Source organism: Neophocaena asiaeorientalis, unplaced genomic scaffold (assembly GCF_003031525.2).
Source record: "Neophocaena asiaeorientalis asiaeorientalis breed wild unplaced genomic scaffold, Neophocaena_asiaeorientalis_V1.1 scaffold79, whole genome shotgun sequence".
NCBI classification, from domain to species: Eukaryota; Metazoa; Chordata; class Mammalia; order Artiodactyla; family Phocoenidae; genus Neophocaena; species Neophocaena asiaeorientalis.
The window spans coordinates 1,441,121-1,454,962 of record NW_020175402.1 but is presented as its reverse complement, the minus strand read 5'-3'; positions in this window follow the sequence as shown (position 1 = coordinate 1,454,962).

Below are 13,842 nucleotides of genomic sequence, written 5' to 3'. Positions count from 1 at the left end.
CGCCCGGCTGGTCCTAAGAGGATTGGCGCCTTTCTTCCCACCCTTTGTGCTGCTACCCACGGCTGCCCGCGCCCAGCCCACAAAGGCCGCTTGTTTGGCCGCCTCTGGGGGTGCAGGGGTCACAGCTGACGGTGGCGCCCCTGGAGACGGCGGCACCCCGTGTGAGCCGGAGAGCCGGGGGCACCCAGGCTCCAGGGAGGGCAGGAAGTCCTGGGCTACAGGCTACACCCCAAGGTTCACTGGAAGCGGGGGGGGATGCCTCAGGCAGTCTGTTGGGGGACAGGCCCCGATTTTGTCTTATTTCCGTCACCTGGCAAGTTGATGGCCAAGCGAGACTTGCTCCCAGGGCCCACAGTGCCCAGCAAAGCTCCCTGCCTTCTTGAAAATGTGGTCGCCCTTTCCTGCTGGCTTGTTCCACGTAGCTGTGTGGGCCAGGAGGACCTGAGAAAAGGATGGTTGAGGCCAGGAGAAACTGGAGGGACTTGGCAAACTGAAGCCTGGAGACCCAGGAGGAGCCCCGTTTGAGGCCAAGCTCCAAGTGAGAGGTGGTAGCTGGGCAGAGAAAAGGACAGGAATTATCTCACCTATGAATTTTTTTTAAAAAAATAATTGTTGATTGAGTGCCTGCTCTCTGGTGGGTGCTGAGCAAACAGAGAAATAAGCTGAGGGTCCACTCTGAGGGTCCTCAGTGTGCTAGGGGGACAGATTTGTACATAATAAGCTCTAGACCAGGGTTTCCTAGCTTCGGCACTACTAACATTTGGGGACATATAATTCCTTCATGTGGGGGCTATCCTGAGAGTGGTAGGATGTCTGACCATTTTCTTGGCTTCTCCCCACCAGATCTCAGTAGCACCCCTCCCCACTGCTGTGACAACCAAAAATGTCTCCAGACATTGCCAAAAGTCCTCTAGGGGTGAAATCACTTCGGTTGAGAACCATTGATCTAGACTGTAATCCTGGTCATTTGTCTATTCCTTCATTCAACACATGTTTCTTGAGCTCTGAGTGTGTGCCAGGCGCTGTTCTAGGGCCTTGGGGATACAGCCATAGAGTTATAGGTGTCGAGTTCATTCCCACTGGGATTGCCTGTCGGAGGACGGAGTAAAATATTTCATGCAGGGATGAAATGGGGGCCAGGGTTACCCAAGGCTCTTGGAGGAGGTGACATTTAGCCAGGCCTGGAAGGTGGAATAGAAGGTACTGGAACAGAGAAGGTGGGAAAGAGGACATTCCAGACTGAATAGGACAGAGTGGTCATCTTGCATTTGTTCCGCAGAGGTTCACAGAGGACCTGCTGCATGCAGGTACAGGTAGTCTACAACAGGGCCCGTCCGGCATGCAGAGAATTCAGGGCATCCAAAGAAGGGTCTCCATCTTCTCTGGAGGCTGCAGAGGCATCAGGAAGGGCTTCCCAGAGCAGAGACAGCAGCCAAACCTTGAGCCTGAGCAGGCTGGAGCTAGGCAGGCGGGGGTGGGGAGGTGGAGTGGGTGCGGGGAGGCGGAGACGGGGGAAGAGGGAACAGCTCCTGCACGGGCCATAGTGCCTGAGAGAGCCTGAGGCTTTGGGGGAGGGGCAAGGAGGCTCCTAGGGTAGGAGCACAGCATTCTGACAGCAGGGGGAGGGAGATGAGCCTGGAGAGAAAGGCCGGGAAGAAGGACTCAGTTAAAGAGCTGGACTTTATCCTGGAGGTGCCGGGGAGCCATGGAGGGCATTTGAGCAGGGCTGATTTATTTTAGAAAAATCACATGGCTGCCGTGAGATCGGCTGTTCGGGGAGCAGAACGAGAGGCAGGGGACAGTTGTAGAAGTTCAGGAGTGAAATCAAGGTGGCAGGAGTCTGGAGCGGAGGGGACAGACGCCACAGACACTTAGGAGGTAAAGCATTAGGATGCGGGCTTGAATGTATGGCCGAGGGAGCTGGAGGCGGCATCAGGGCAGATTACGGTTGTCTATAAGCAGTGCAGCCCTGAGACGAATCAGCAGATAAAAGACCAAGCAGAGAAAGCTATGCCTGTGAATCTCAGGATGCAAATTATTTTTGAAACTTTGCTCTCATGCATCATCTTTAAATATGAATAACCAACATTTTTTTAGAGCTTAATGCTGTGCCAGGCACTGTTCTAAGCGCTTCATGTGCATTAACTCGTTAAGTCCTTGCAATAGCCCTACGAGGGAGATAATTCTTACCATCTTCCTTTTGTTGAGAAAGAACTGAGGTACAGAGAGAGTAAGTCACTTGCCTAAGGTTACACAGCAAGCAAGCGGCTGAGCCAGGATTTTAACTCAGGTAGTCTGGTTCTTCCAGAGACTGTGCTGCTACTATACTACCAAAATGCAGAGTTTGTTTAAAGCCTGCTTAACTTCAGCTATTGATAAAGCCCTGTATCCTTAATATAAAAGTAAAAAAAAAACAAGCAATGGGATTACATTTTATAGGTTGTGGTAGAGGATGTAAACTGGAAAATCACCTTCTGGAATCTCAGCAAAACCCTATACCTTGGCAGTGACTGCCGCCACCTGGTGGCAGTGTACCCCAAATGGAGGAGCTATGACAAAGGCCACACCCAGTTCCTTTGGGTGTTGAATTTATGAAACCCCAGGCCTGGATGATGAGAGCCTGCTAAAACAGGCATTACTATTATGAAAATGTGTCCTCTGTTAGACAGGAAGAAAGAGGCGAGGCCCACAAAGCCCAGGCTGCAGGGTGTGTCCCTGAGGATTGTGACTGTGGGTACTTGGGATGGGGTTGCCAGACCTCAGCCACACTCCTTCACCAGTTCCCTAGACGACCAGCATTAGGCATTTCTGAAACAGCTGGTGGGAGCTAGGGGTGGGGTGGGGTGATACTCTGCAAACACGGGCTGTACCCATGACCCCGACCTTCTAATCCCAGGGCTTAACTGACCTTATTAACTCCACAGGGCTCCAGAGAGACCCCCCAAATCATTCTCTGTCGAACCACATTCATAAAAATCCTGGTCCTGAGGACTGTGCAGGAAAACCTCCTGCCTGAAGACTGGGGACTGGAGGTGGTGACCCTTGGATGTGAACCCTCTGCAGGCTGGTGACAGGGCAGAACTGGCCCCACCCCCCTGCCTGCTGAAGGGCAGCGAGGGAGAAAACTGGGTGAAAGCAGAGCATACTGGGTAGCCTGGCCAGGAGCTGAGCGGTCCAGTCTCCCTCCCCCCTCCCCACCCCCGCCCCGTAGTTGCCATGACAACTGAATGGGGGAGGGAAGAGCAGAGGAGAGACCACTTGCCCCTCAGACAAGGGAAACCTATTCCAGGTCACACTTGGCCTTGTCCTGAGGGCATTGGGGTGGTCAGAAGTTCCGGGATCTTCATACCTTGCAGTATTGGGATTTGGGGGAGCAGTTCTTAGCTCAGGCCAGGCTTGGGAACCCAGAATGGGGGTCACAGACAGGATCCCTTCTCCCGGAAAATCCCAACCCTACCAGAGCCTCCTTCCCGGGCTCTCCGACACCCCATCATAGGCTAATTCCAGATGAAGTTTGGTTCATATTCTGAGTGCTGTGCCCCTCCACTGAAGAACTTGACCTTGTAGTGGGAGGTGAGCGGCGCTCGCAGGGAGGAGGCGGCAGTCGCTTTGGGGACAGGCCAAACATTTTATGAGTAATTTAATATCTGGAGTGCGAACCACTGAACAGAGAACCCGTCAGCTGCCCAGAGCAAGGAGTGGGTCTGGTCCTCATAATGCAGGGGAAAAGATGGGAGACTGACAGGGATGACCAGGGGCCTCAGGGAAGTTAACCCATTAAGGGCCCTGGGAGGGAGCTAGGAGGGCGCAGGTCTGGCTTCCACTCTGGGTGTGCCTGCTATGTACCAGATACCGTGCTGCCGTGCACTTACCAGGGGTTTGAACACTTGAACTTGGATGGGAAAGTGTGCCCTGTGGAAGAGGCACTGGCTTTGAGACCCACAGACCTGAGCTTGGCTCCTGCTAAGTATGTGACACTGGACTAGTGACTCCACCCGTCTGTGCCTTAGTTTCCTTATCCATAAAATGGGGATGATGACCAATGGTACCTACATCACAGGTAAGAACTTATTGTCTAGTGACAATAAATATAAAGAATTCAGTGTGGTGCCTGGGACACAGCAGGTGCTCAATAAAGAGACCTGCTTCCACAACTCTGATGAAGCTCACAACAGCTCTCTGAAGCTCCCAAACTTCCTTTGTGGGGTTGTCCCTGCCACCTAGCTACACCCTGGCCCCCTCCTCTCTGGCCCTGGAGTGGGGCCTGAAGGGCTTTTGTCACGTTACACACAGCCATGGTTGTGTCTCCTCCTGACACCTGCTTTAGAACCGTCTCAGGGTTCCTGGGGAGGAGTCCTGTCCAGCTTGGTGACAGGTCCTGGACACAGATCTGGGTCAGATTCCCAGTTCAGCCACATTCTGGGGAGCACTTCATCTCTCCAGGCCTTCATTTCCTCATCTGCAAGATATGATTAATGAAACACCTTCCTCGTAAAGAGGCTGTCACAATTAATGAACATGCTGTACAGAAGCTAGCCGAGAGCCTGGTACACAGTAGGTGCACATTAAATGATTTATCATCATCATTACTTCGGGAGTGCAGCTCAGGGGACACGCTCTCTTAGTCCATGTCCCAGCTCTGCCTTAGCCAAGTTATGTAACCTCCCTCTACCTCAGTTTCCATATCTGCAAAATGGGCGTAATAATAATACCTGCCTCATGGGAATTAAATGAGTTAAGATATAGGAAGTGTCTAGAACAGAGCCTGGAACAAAGGAGGAGCACAGTCAATGCCAGCTGCTATTACTCTCTTGTTCTGACGTTAAGAAGCAATTGGTGAGAAGGAAGCTCAACTCCCCTCCCCTGTCCTCATTCCACCATTCCTAGGTCTGGGACGCAGGTCTCCCAGTGCCACCTTTATCTGCGGCTTGGGGCTGCAGCCTGGGGAGCTCACTCCCTGCTCTGGGTTTATCTTTCAGCCTGGCTCCGGGACTCCGAGAGAGTCCAGGGGTTTCTCCCCGGATGCAGCTCTGCCCTTTGGTTAATCATTAAACTGCCCTTTTCCCTCAGCCCAGTCCCAACCATTGTTTCCTTTCCTGAAAGAAATTCAATGTCCCTGAGTTGAGGTGGCCCAGAGATCACCAGGTCCAGCCTCCTCATGTTACAGATGGGAAACTGAGGCTCAAGAGGGAAAGCCACACGCCAAGTGGATGTTCAGGCCAGAACTTGAACCCAGGTCTCTAGCTCCCAGTCCAGTGCCCTTTCTCTGCATCAAGTTGTCTCTGAGAGTCTGGCCATAACTTGCACCCCATGCTACTGATGGGCACATGGAGGCCCAGAGATATGAGGGGACTGGCCTGAAGTCCCACAGCCCATGGCCTGGGTGAGGTAGGGGGCCAGGATTGAAATCCAGGCCTAGGGAGCCTCAGAATCTCAGTAGCTCTATGGCCTGTCCACCAGGGCCAGCAAGGACATGGGCAGGCCAGGCTCCGGCCTCATCATGGTGCTCCCGGAGGAAGAGGCTGGACAGACCAGGGATCAGCCCCCCATTTTTTTTTTTTAAATAAATTTATTTATTTGTTTATTTATTTATGGCTGTGTTGGGTCTTTGTTTCTGTGCGAGGGCTTTCTCTAGTTGCGGCGAGTGGGGGCCACTCTTCATCGCGGTGTGCGGGCCTCTCACTGTCGCGGCCTCTCCTGTTGCGGAGCACAGGCTCCAGACGTGCAGGCTCAGTAGTTGTGGCTCACGGGCTTAGTTGCTCCGCAGCATGTGGGATCTTCCCAGACCAGGGCTCGAACCCGTGTCCCCTGCATTGGCAGGCAGATTCCCAACCACTGCGCCACCAGGGAAGCCCTGCCCCCCATTTTATAGTCCCAGAGAGCAGAGTCACTTACCCGAGGTCACAGTGAGTCAATGACTCTGGAACCAGTGCACCTGCCTCTTACTCTGCTCCCATTATCTATTTTTAATGTCCTTTCACTAAGGATCTCAAAGTCCCTACCAGCTTGGATCCAGCTAAAGGGACATTCTCTGAGCATCTCTGCAGACAAAGTGTGCAGCTCAGTTCCCCAGTGTCCACGTCTCTACTTTCCTGGTTGCCATGAACACCTGCTCTGTGCAAGGCACTATCCTGGGTACCTTACAAAAGTTATCCCTTATCTTCTTAACAGCCCGTGGCACATAGATTATTGTTCTTATTTTATAGATAAGAAGAAGGCTCAAAGGGCATAGGTGACTCCAGGTCACACAATTGTGGTTGGGCCTGGCTGGGGGCAGACTGTCCCACTCACCACCCCTCGCAGGCCCCGTACAGGTTTCCAGCACTGAGAAACAGGAGGAATGAAGACATGTTTTTCAGGTCTCCTTCCCTGGAAACCAGCTGGGGCGGGTCCCTGCAAGGCTGACATTTATGTCCTGTCTTTAATCACATTAGCTGACATGTTCTAAACAAGGTCTGCAGATGACTTTTTAACAAGGGCCCAGCCGTCTCTCCCAAGGAAACCTGTGCCTATGGGGAGAGCTGCCCCGAGGGGTGCGAACTCAGGAGCCAGAGCCTGCAGACAGCCCACACCGCGGTGCCGCCCACATGCCCGCTGCAAACCCAGGCTGGGGGGAGAAAGGGAAGTTTGTCCCAAGGTGGGCGCCGCACTTTTCCATGTGCAAAACTTGTTCTCCTCTTGCAGCTTCTCCGAACCCTACAGCAAGAAATAGTCTCATTTTTCAGATGAAGATGCCAACGTTTGTTGAGGATCTGCTGTGTGTCAGGTGTGGAATGTGGTTCTTTATAAAAACCACTCTTGATTGTGTGCCTACTGCAGACCAGTCAGGTGCTTTACACGCACTAGCTCACTTAGCGTTCATGCCAATATTAGCCAATACAGCTCCATCTTACAGCCGAGGAAACAAAAGCTCAGGGTTGAGCTGACTTCCTTTCCCAAGGTCACCCAGCTAGAACGTGGCAAAGCTGGATTTGAACCAGGTGGGGCTCTTGTGAGAAGCCAATGAGGGAATGTACACAAAGCATCAGGCAAGGTGCCTGATGCACTGTAGGTGCTCCGTGTACTGTATTTTGCTTCTTCTGCCCTCTTTCTGCCGATGGCTTGTTTACATTCTCCCTGCTCCCCTGGATGCTGTAAGGGCTTATAGGGACAAATACGTGACAAGAGGCACAGATGAGAAGAATCTGCAAAAGACAACGTGAAAATGAGGTAGGGGAGGCAGGAAGATATGGAACAGAAGTGAGGAAGGAGGCTTCCAAGAAAATATGTTCCATCAGATGTGCCCACTCGCTGCTGGTGCGTCTGTTTGGAGACGCTAGGGGCTCAGTTCTCTTTGCATCATTGGGGAATAAGCCCCAGTCTCCTTGCCTGCAAATGGGGGTGACAATGCCCACACCAGGGAGGGGGCAGGGGGGATTGTCATGAGGATTAAATGGGTTAATGTCTGTATGATATTCATGATCTCAGTTAAGTTTCTCCTGCTGGCCTGTCTTTGTTTCCCCTGGAAATGTCAAGTCTTCCCAAGGAAATTGTCCCAAGGGCCTACGAAATAGTACTGCATTCCCTCTCATCCTGGGCAGGACATGATTTTGGCATTCCTTCCATCTTGCCTTTCTTCCTTCCATTCAACAACTATTTATTGAGCCTATAGCTCAACAACTATTTATTGAGCCTTATTATGTATATCTGTCTCCAGACCTTGTACTCTCTGGAGTGAGAAATATTCATCAATCAATTAGTTAACTAACACACATATGCTTTCATTCATTCATTTGATAAACATAAATCTTCTGGGCTCTCTGAGCTGTGACATGTCTGTTTCTGGCCTCTTTTGTTTCCTTCTGGGTCCTGGCTATGGTCTGTATAGGTGAGGATGCTGGAAAATTGAGGTGTGTTGGGGGACTTGGCCACTGTGTCCTCCCTGGTCAGTGACCCGGTAATAACTCTTCTCCCTTTTCCTATGGGTGTCACAAGCCCTCCTAAGGTTCCTAATCCGTAGGCTTGGGGCGGGCCCGAGAATCTCTGTCACAGGTGGGTCTAATGCGGCTGATCTAGTTCAAGCCCCTCCTTCTGTGGGGAAGTCTGAGGCTCAGAGAGGGGTAGCAACTTGTCTGAGGTCACACAGTAAGTCAGATTCCGAGGCCAGCCTGGAACTGGGAGCTCTCGGCTTCCCATCCAGGGCACTTCCTGCTCTGCCAGGTCCCCTCACTGTGGGTGTCCCTCCCTGGGTGGGCCCTGCTGGATTTCTCGAACACCCTTTTCTCTTACATCTGGCCAACAGGGTTGTCTATGAGAATGCCTCCTGGCTATGTGCAAAAATAAACGCAGCTCGTAGCCTGCTCTGAAAGGAGGGTGTGCGTTTGCGTGCGTGTTGGGTAGTGGGGGGAAAGGCAGGGCACCTGGTGCCCATTGTCAGCAGGAGACCAGAAAAGCAAAGATGTGGGGGAGAAACAGGAGCCAGACCCGCAGTGCTCGGAGCAAGGGGTGATCGGCATCGGAGAGAGGGACCCTCCGCTCTTCATCCTTTCCTGTGTCTGCCTGCGTACTTGCTCACCATCCCCAGCAGAACATAATCACGTGACCACAGTGGCAACAATAACAGTAAGAGGTTCTTCACTGAGTGCTTGCCAGATACCACCAGCTCCTGTGCTAACTGCTGCCCGTGGTTGAGAGAAATCCAGTTCACGGCAGGTCAACAGACTGAGCCAGGGCCCCTAACCCTGCCACTTAAAGTGTGGTCCCTGGTCCAGCAGCATAAACTTCCCCGGGGAGCTTGTTAGAAAAGCAAATTCTCAGGCCCCACCGCAAGCCTGCTGCATTAGAAAATGCATTTTACCAAGACCCTGGGTGGGTTTTGTGCACATTAGAGTTTGAGGAGCCCTGCACCATCACAGCACCCCAGTTCCAATGACAGCCCACCAATGATAACTATAACTAATACTTGTGGAGAACCTTCTGCATGCCAGGGGCTCTGCCCATAGAATCCCACTTAACCCTCATCAGATTTCTGGCGTGTATATGATTATCACCCTCATATTACAGATGAGGAAACTGTAACTCAGAGAGGTTAAGTAATTAGCCTGAGAACACACAGCCTATAAGCGGCAGAGGTGGGAATTGAATACAGCCTCTCTGTCCTTCCGGTTCCTGAGCTCCCAGGCTTTCCTCCCTCACTATGTTTCTCATTTTGTGTAGGTCCCAACAGAAAAGAAATTTGTTTTCCCTTCTTTCCTCAACCCCGTGTAGCTCACTGACTCCTGTGAGCCGAGGCTGGGCTACTACTGGTCACCGCTTTCATGTCTAGCAGCTTAGCCTTCTCACTGGGAGCAAAGGTCCACCTGTACTAGAATCACCAGGGGTGTTTGAGAAAAGTGCAGATTCCTGGGGCTTCCAGGTCCTACGGAATCAGAACCTCTGGGATGGGGCCTAGACACCAGCAAGTTTCCAGGGGATTTCGTTGCCCACCAGAATAGGAGACCCAGTGCCTCTGGTCACTCAGGGTAGGAATTGCAATGCCTAATTTACAGTCAAAGACAATGAAGCCCAGAGAGTTTTTCTGTCAATGTCCCAAGGTTGGAACCTGGCAGACTAGCCTAATGGAAGGTGAACTGACTTGGGAATCAGGCAGTTCTGGGTTCAAGTTCCTGCTCTTCCCTTTCCAAGCCTGGAGCCATACCTTGGTCTTGAGCAGAATGGCAAATCCAGCCCACAGACTGTGTGCAACTTGCTAGCTAAGAATGGTTTTTACATTTCTAAATGGTTGAAAAAAAATCAAAAGAAAAATATTTTGTGACTTGAAAGTTATGTAAAATTCAAATTCCAGTGTGCTTAAAGATTGATTGGAACAGAGCCATGCTCATTTATTTATATATTGTCTGTGGCTGTCTTCATGCTACAGAGCAGGGTTGAGTAGTTGCAACAGAGCCTGTATGGCCACCAAACCTAAAATAGTTCCTATCGGGCACTTTACAGAAAAAGTTTGGCAGCCCCTGGTGTACAGCAGTGATTCTCAAACTTCAGCTGCATCAAAATCACCTGGAGGGCTTGTTTTAAAACACAGAATGTGGGGCCCCATCACCAGATTTTCTGATTCACCCAATCTGGGGTGGGGACAGAGAACCTGTATTTCTAACAGGCTCCCAGGTGATGCTGATGCTGGAGCCACACTTTGAAGACCCTGGTTTAGAGGAACTTGGGTCTTCAAAGCTGATGCTCAGCCCCACCCCAGAAGCTTGTAGCCCGCCCAGGGAGTGAGATAGGCTTGGGGAGAAGGGAGGGAGGAGGCAGGAGCTCCAGGTCCCATCTCAGCTGCCTGTCCACCAGCTCCTCTTTCAGGCTGTCCTTCTCCTGGTGTCTGCTCCCCCCTGGTGGCAGCAAGCCTGGAGCTGGCCTGGCGAGTCCAGCCTTGACAGATAATCCTTTCACATTTCAAAGCCTTCAAAGTTTACACATCCTTTCCCCTAGGGAATCCACTTCGAGGAATTTAATCCAAGAGAAGAATCACCGATACATACCAGCGTGCGCACTGCATCGTTTGTTTGTAAGCAGGTAACATAGAAGACCAGGGCAGTCACTTGACGTGGTTGCACAGCTGGTAAAGAGTTCAGGCAGGATTTGATCTTAAGTCTGTCTGACTCAAGAGGCAGTGCCCTCACCTGCCACACCACACAGCCCCTCAGGGACCTCCTGCCTGCTGTGGGGAGCAGTGACTCCGAAGCCAAACTGCCTTGTGTCGAATGCTCATTGTATTACTTACTAGTTGTGTAACATCAGGCAAAAGCCACTTAACTGCTCTGTGCCTTGATGTTCCCCTCTGTGAAAGGGGGACATGATTGTAAAGGTCACCATGCATCAGGTACTCTGTGAGCTGTTATTATTATTACTTATCAAGCCCCCACCTTCCTTCTTTGCTTTCACCCTCCTTTCCTCTTCTTCTGTTTTTTGGTTTTTTGTTTGTTTGTTTTTTGGCTGCATGGCATGTGGGATCTTAGTTCCCTGACAAGGGATTGAACCGGTACCCCCAGCCTTGGAAGCGCGGAGCCTTAACAACTGGACCGCCAGGAAAGTCCCTCCTTTCCTCTTCTTCTGTTTTTTGGTTTTTTGTTTGTTTGTTTTTTGGCTGCATGGCATGTGGGATCTTAGTTCCCTGACAAGGGATTGAACCGGTACCCCCAGCCTTGGAAGCGCGGAGCCTTAACAACTGGACCGCCAGGAAAGTCCCTCCTTTCCTCTTCTTAATTGGTTCAAAGCTTGTGGGTCACTGGGAGGGGCACGCCCATCTGGATGGACTAGGGTGGAGGTGGAGAATCAAGGATAGAGCACTGTAGCCAGGAGGTGGCAGACAAGGTGGAGCCACCCATACTGCTCTGGGAACTGCCCAGCCAACCCTGCAGTCTGGGCAGAAGGGCACAGAGTTTAACACATGGATCCCTGGGTTACATAGGCCTGGATCTACATTCTATTTTTTTAAAAGATTTATTTATTATTTGTTTATTTTTGGCTGCATCGGGTCTTAGTTGCAGCACGCGGGATCTTCGTTTAGGCAGGCAGGATCTTTCCTTGCAGTGCGCGGACTCATCGTTGCGGCGCACGGGCTTCTCTCTAGCTGTGACGTGTGGGTTTTCTCTCTCTAGTTGTGGCGCACTGGCTCTAGGGCGTGTGGGCTCTGTAGCTGTGGCATGTGGGCTCCAGAGCGCGCGGGCCCTATAGTTTTGCCGCACGCAGTCTCTCTAGTTGAGGCACGCGAGCTCAGTAGTGTGGCGTGCAGGCTTATTTTCCCCACGGCATGTGGGATCTTAGTTCCCTGACCAGGGATTGAACCCATGTCCCCTGCATTGGAAGGTGCCTGCATTGGAAGGCGGATTCTTTACCATTGGACCACTAGGGAAGTCCCTGGATCTAAATTCTGAATCTTCTGTGTGACATGGGCAAGTAACATCTCCTCCTTGAGCCTCAACATTCTTATCTATAGAATGGGAGCAGTAAAATTAGAGCAGTGGTTCCTAAAGTGTGGTCCCTCAGGCAGCAGCACCGGCAGCATGTGGGGACTCTTAGGAAATGCAAATTCTTTTTTTTTTTGGCCACACCTTGTGGCTTGTGGGATCTTAGTTCCCCGACCAGGGATTGAACCTGCGCCCTCGGCAGGGAAAGCACAGAGTCCTAACCACTGGACCACCAGGGAATTCCCAGGAAATGCAAATCTAACAAGCCCTCGTGGTGACTGTGATGCCTGCTGAAGTTTGACAACCACAGGATTAGTTAGGCTTGTTGTGACTAGTACAGGAGAGAATACTCACTGGGCGTTTAGGTCAATAACCATGAGCTGCTATTATTATAGGCCTGTTCCTTCTTGGCCTCAGCTGATTGGGCCAGGAGTATTCTTGCTCCAAGCTGGGCCAATCAGATCCCCTCTCCTGGGAACTGCGAATAGGAGACGTTAGTCTCTGTGTAACTTCCGTGAGGGGTAGGGGATGGCTTGGTGGTCCAGGCTGTTGTTGGGGCCATCCATTTATCTCCACTTGCCTTTAACAGTTAAGAGGGCCAACCTGCAGAGAGAGGCTCAGAGCCGAGAGGTCCCAGCGGGAGACACAGCAGCCCCGGTCTGGCACCCAAGTCCACTGAGACTGAGCTGTCCCACCTGCTCCTGGGTCCTGTAGGTCCTCTGGCCTCTCCTGATAAGTCCCTCCTTTTCTGGAAGGTTATTATTTCTAGGAGGTTTCTTGGAAGTCTGCAAACTAAAAGGACTCTGGCATGTTGAGGGTTATGAGTCCGAGTCGAGGTGGGTGCATGAAGGTCAAGGGTCACAGGCCTGAGAAGACCACTGCCCTTCCTTCCCCTGCTCAACTAGCTAGCCCAGCCAGGAGATCTGAGTTTCAACCCCATCCACTCTGAGAAGGGGCAAAGGGGAAAAGGCAGGTCCGGACAGTGATGGAATAGGCAAAATCCCGAGACCCACCTATGGTCACCTCCAGGCTCCCCCCATCATTCTTCGTCCTGGTTCCTGTGATGAAACCTCAATCGTCTCTCCAGAGAGCTGACAAGGTGAACCCTCCTCACAGGGTGGGAAAGAGCAATAACAAAGGTAAAGTGTATATTTGATTGCAGTGGGCATGGCTGAACACGCAGTGAGAGCCCTGGATTTCTGGCAGATCTGGAAGCTGGGAGGGAAGGCACAAAAGGGGCACAGTTCAGAGTGCTGTCAGGGTAGCGGTCTGACGGAGGAAAGGCGGCAGGGTCAGGGTCTACGGGTCAGGAGTCAGAGGAGGGCAGGTCCTGTAGGAAAGCCAGCCGGCTTGAGGCAGCACTAGAGACGAGCTCTGATGTCTTGGCCGTGGCTGGCTTTGCCTGGGTCCTTGCAGCGACTTGGGGTGCCCTGCACGTGCTCACCCCAAGCAGATCTGCCCTTGGGGTGAAGTGTAGCCCTGCACAGACAGACCCAACGGTAGAGGCTCAGGAACGTGGACTCCTGAGGTCGGATGGGTTCAGGTGAGAGGCTGGGGGACTGCAGAGGGAATTCCAACAGGAGAGGGTGGCAAGGAGTGGTATGTCTATAGATTTAGCAAGAGCTTTGAGACAAACAGAAGCAGGCCTCAATCCTGGCTGTATACTTGCATCTGTGTGACCCTGGGCAAATCCCTTGCCCTCTCTGAGCCTCAGATTCTTATTTTTTAAATGAGGATAATAGTATGTGCCTCCCAGGGTTTGTGGTGGGGGTTGAATGAGCTAATGCACACAAAACACTAAGTACACAGTAACTTAACTCAGTCGTGGTGTGGTTGTTATTATTATAACAATTCTTACTGGACACAAAGACCAGGCAGACAGTTTGTACTGAAAGGGTTG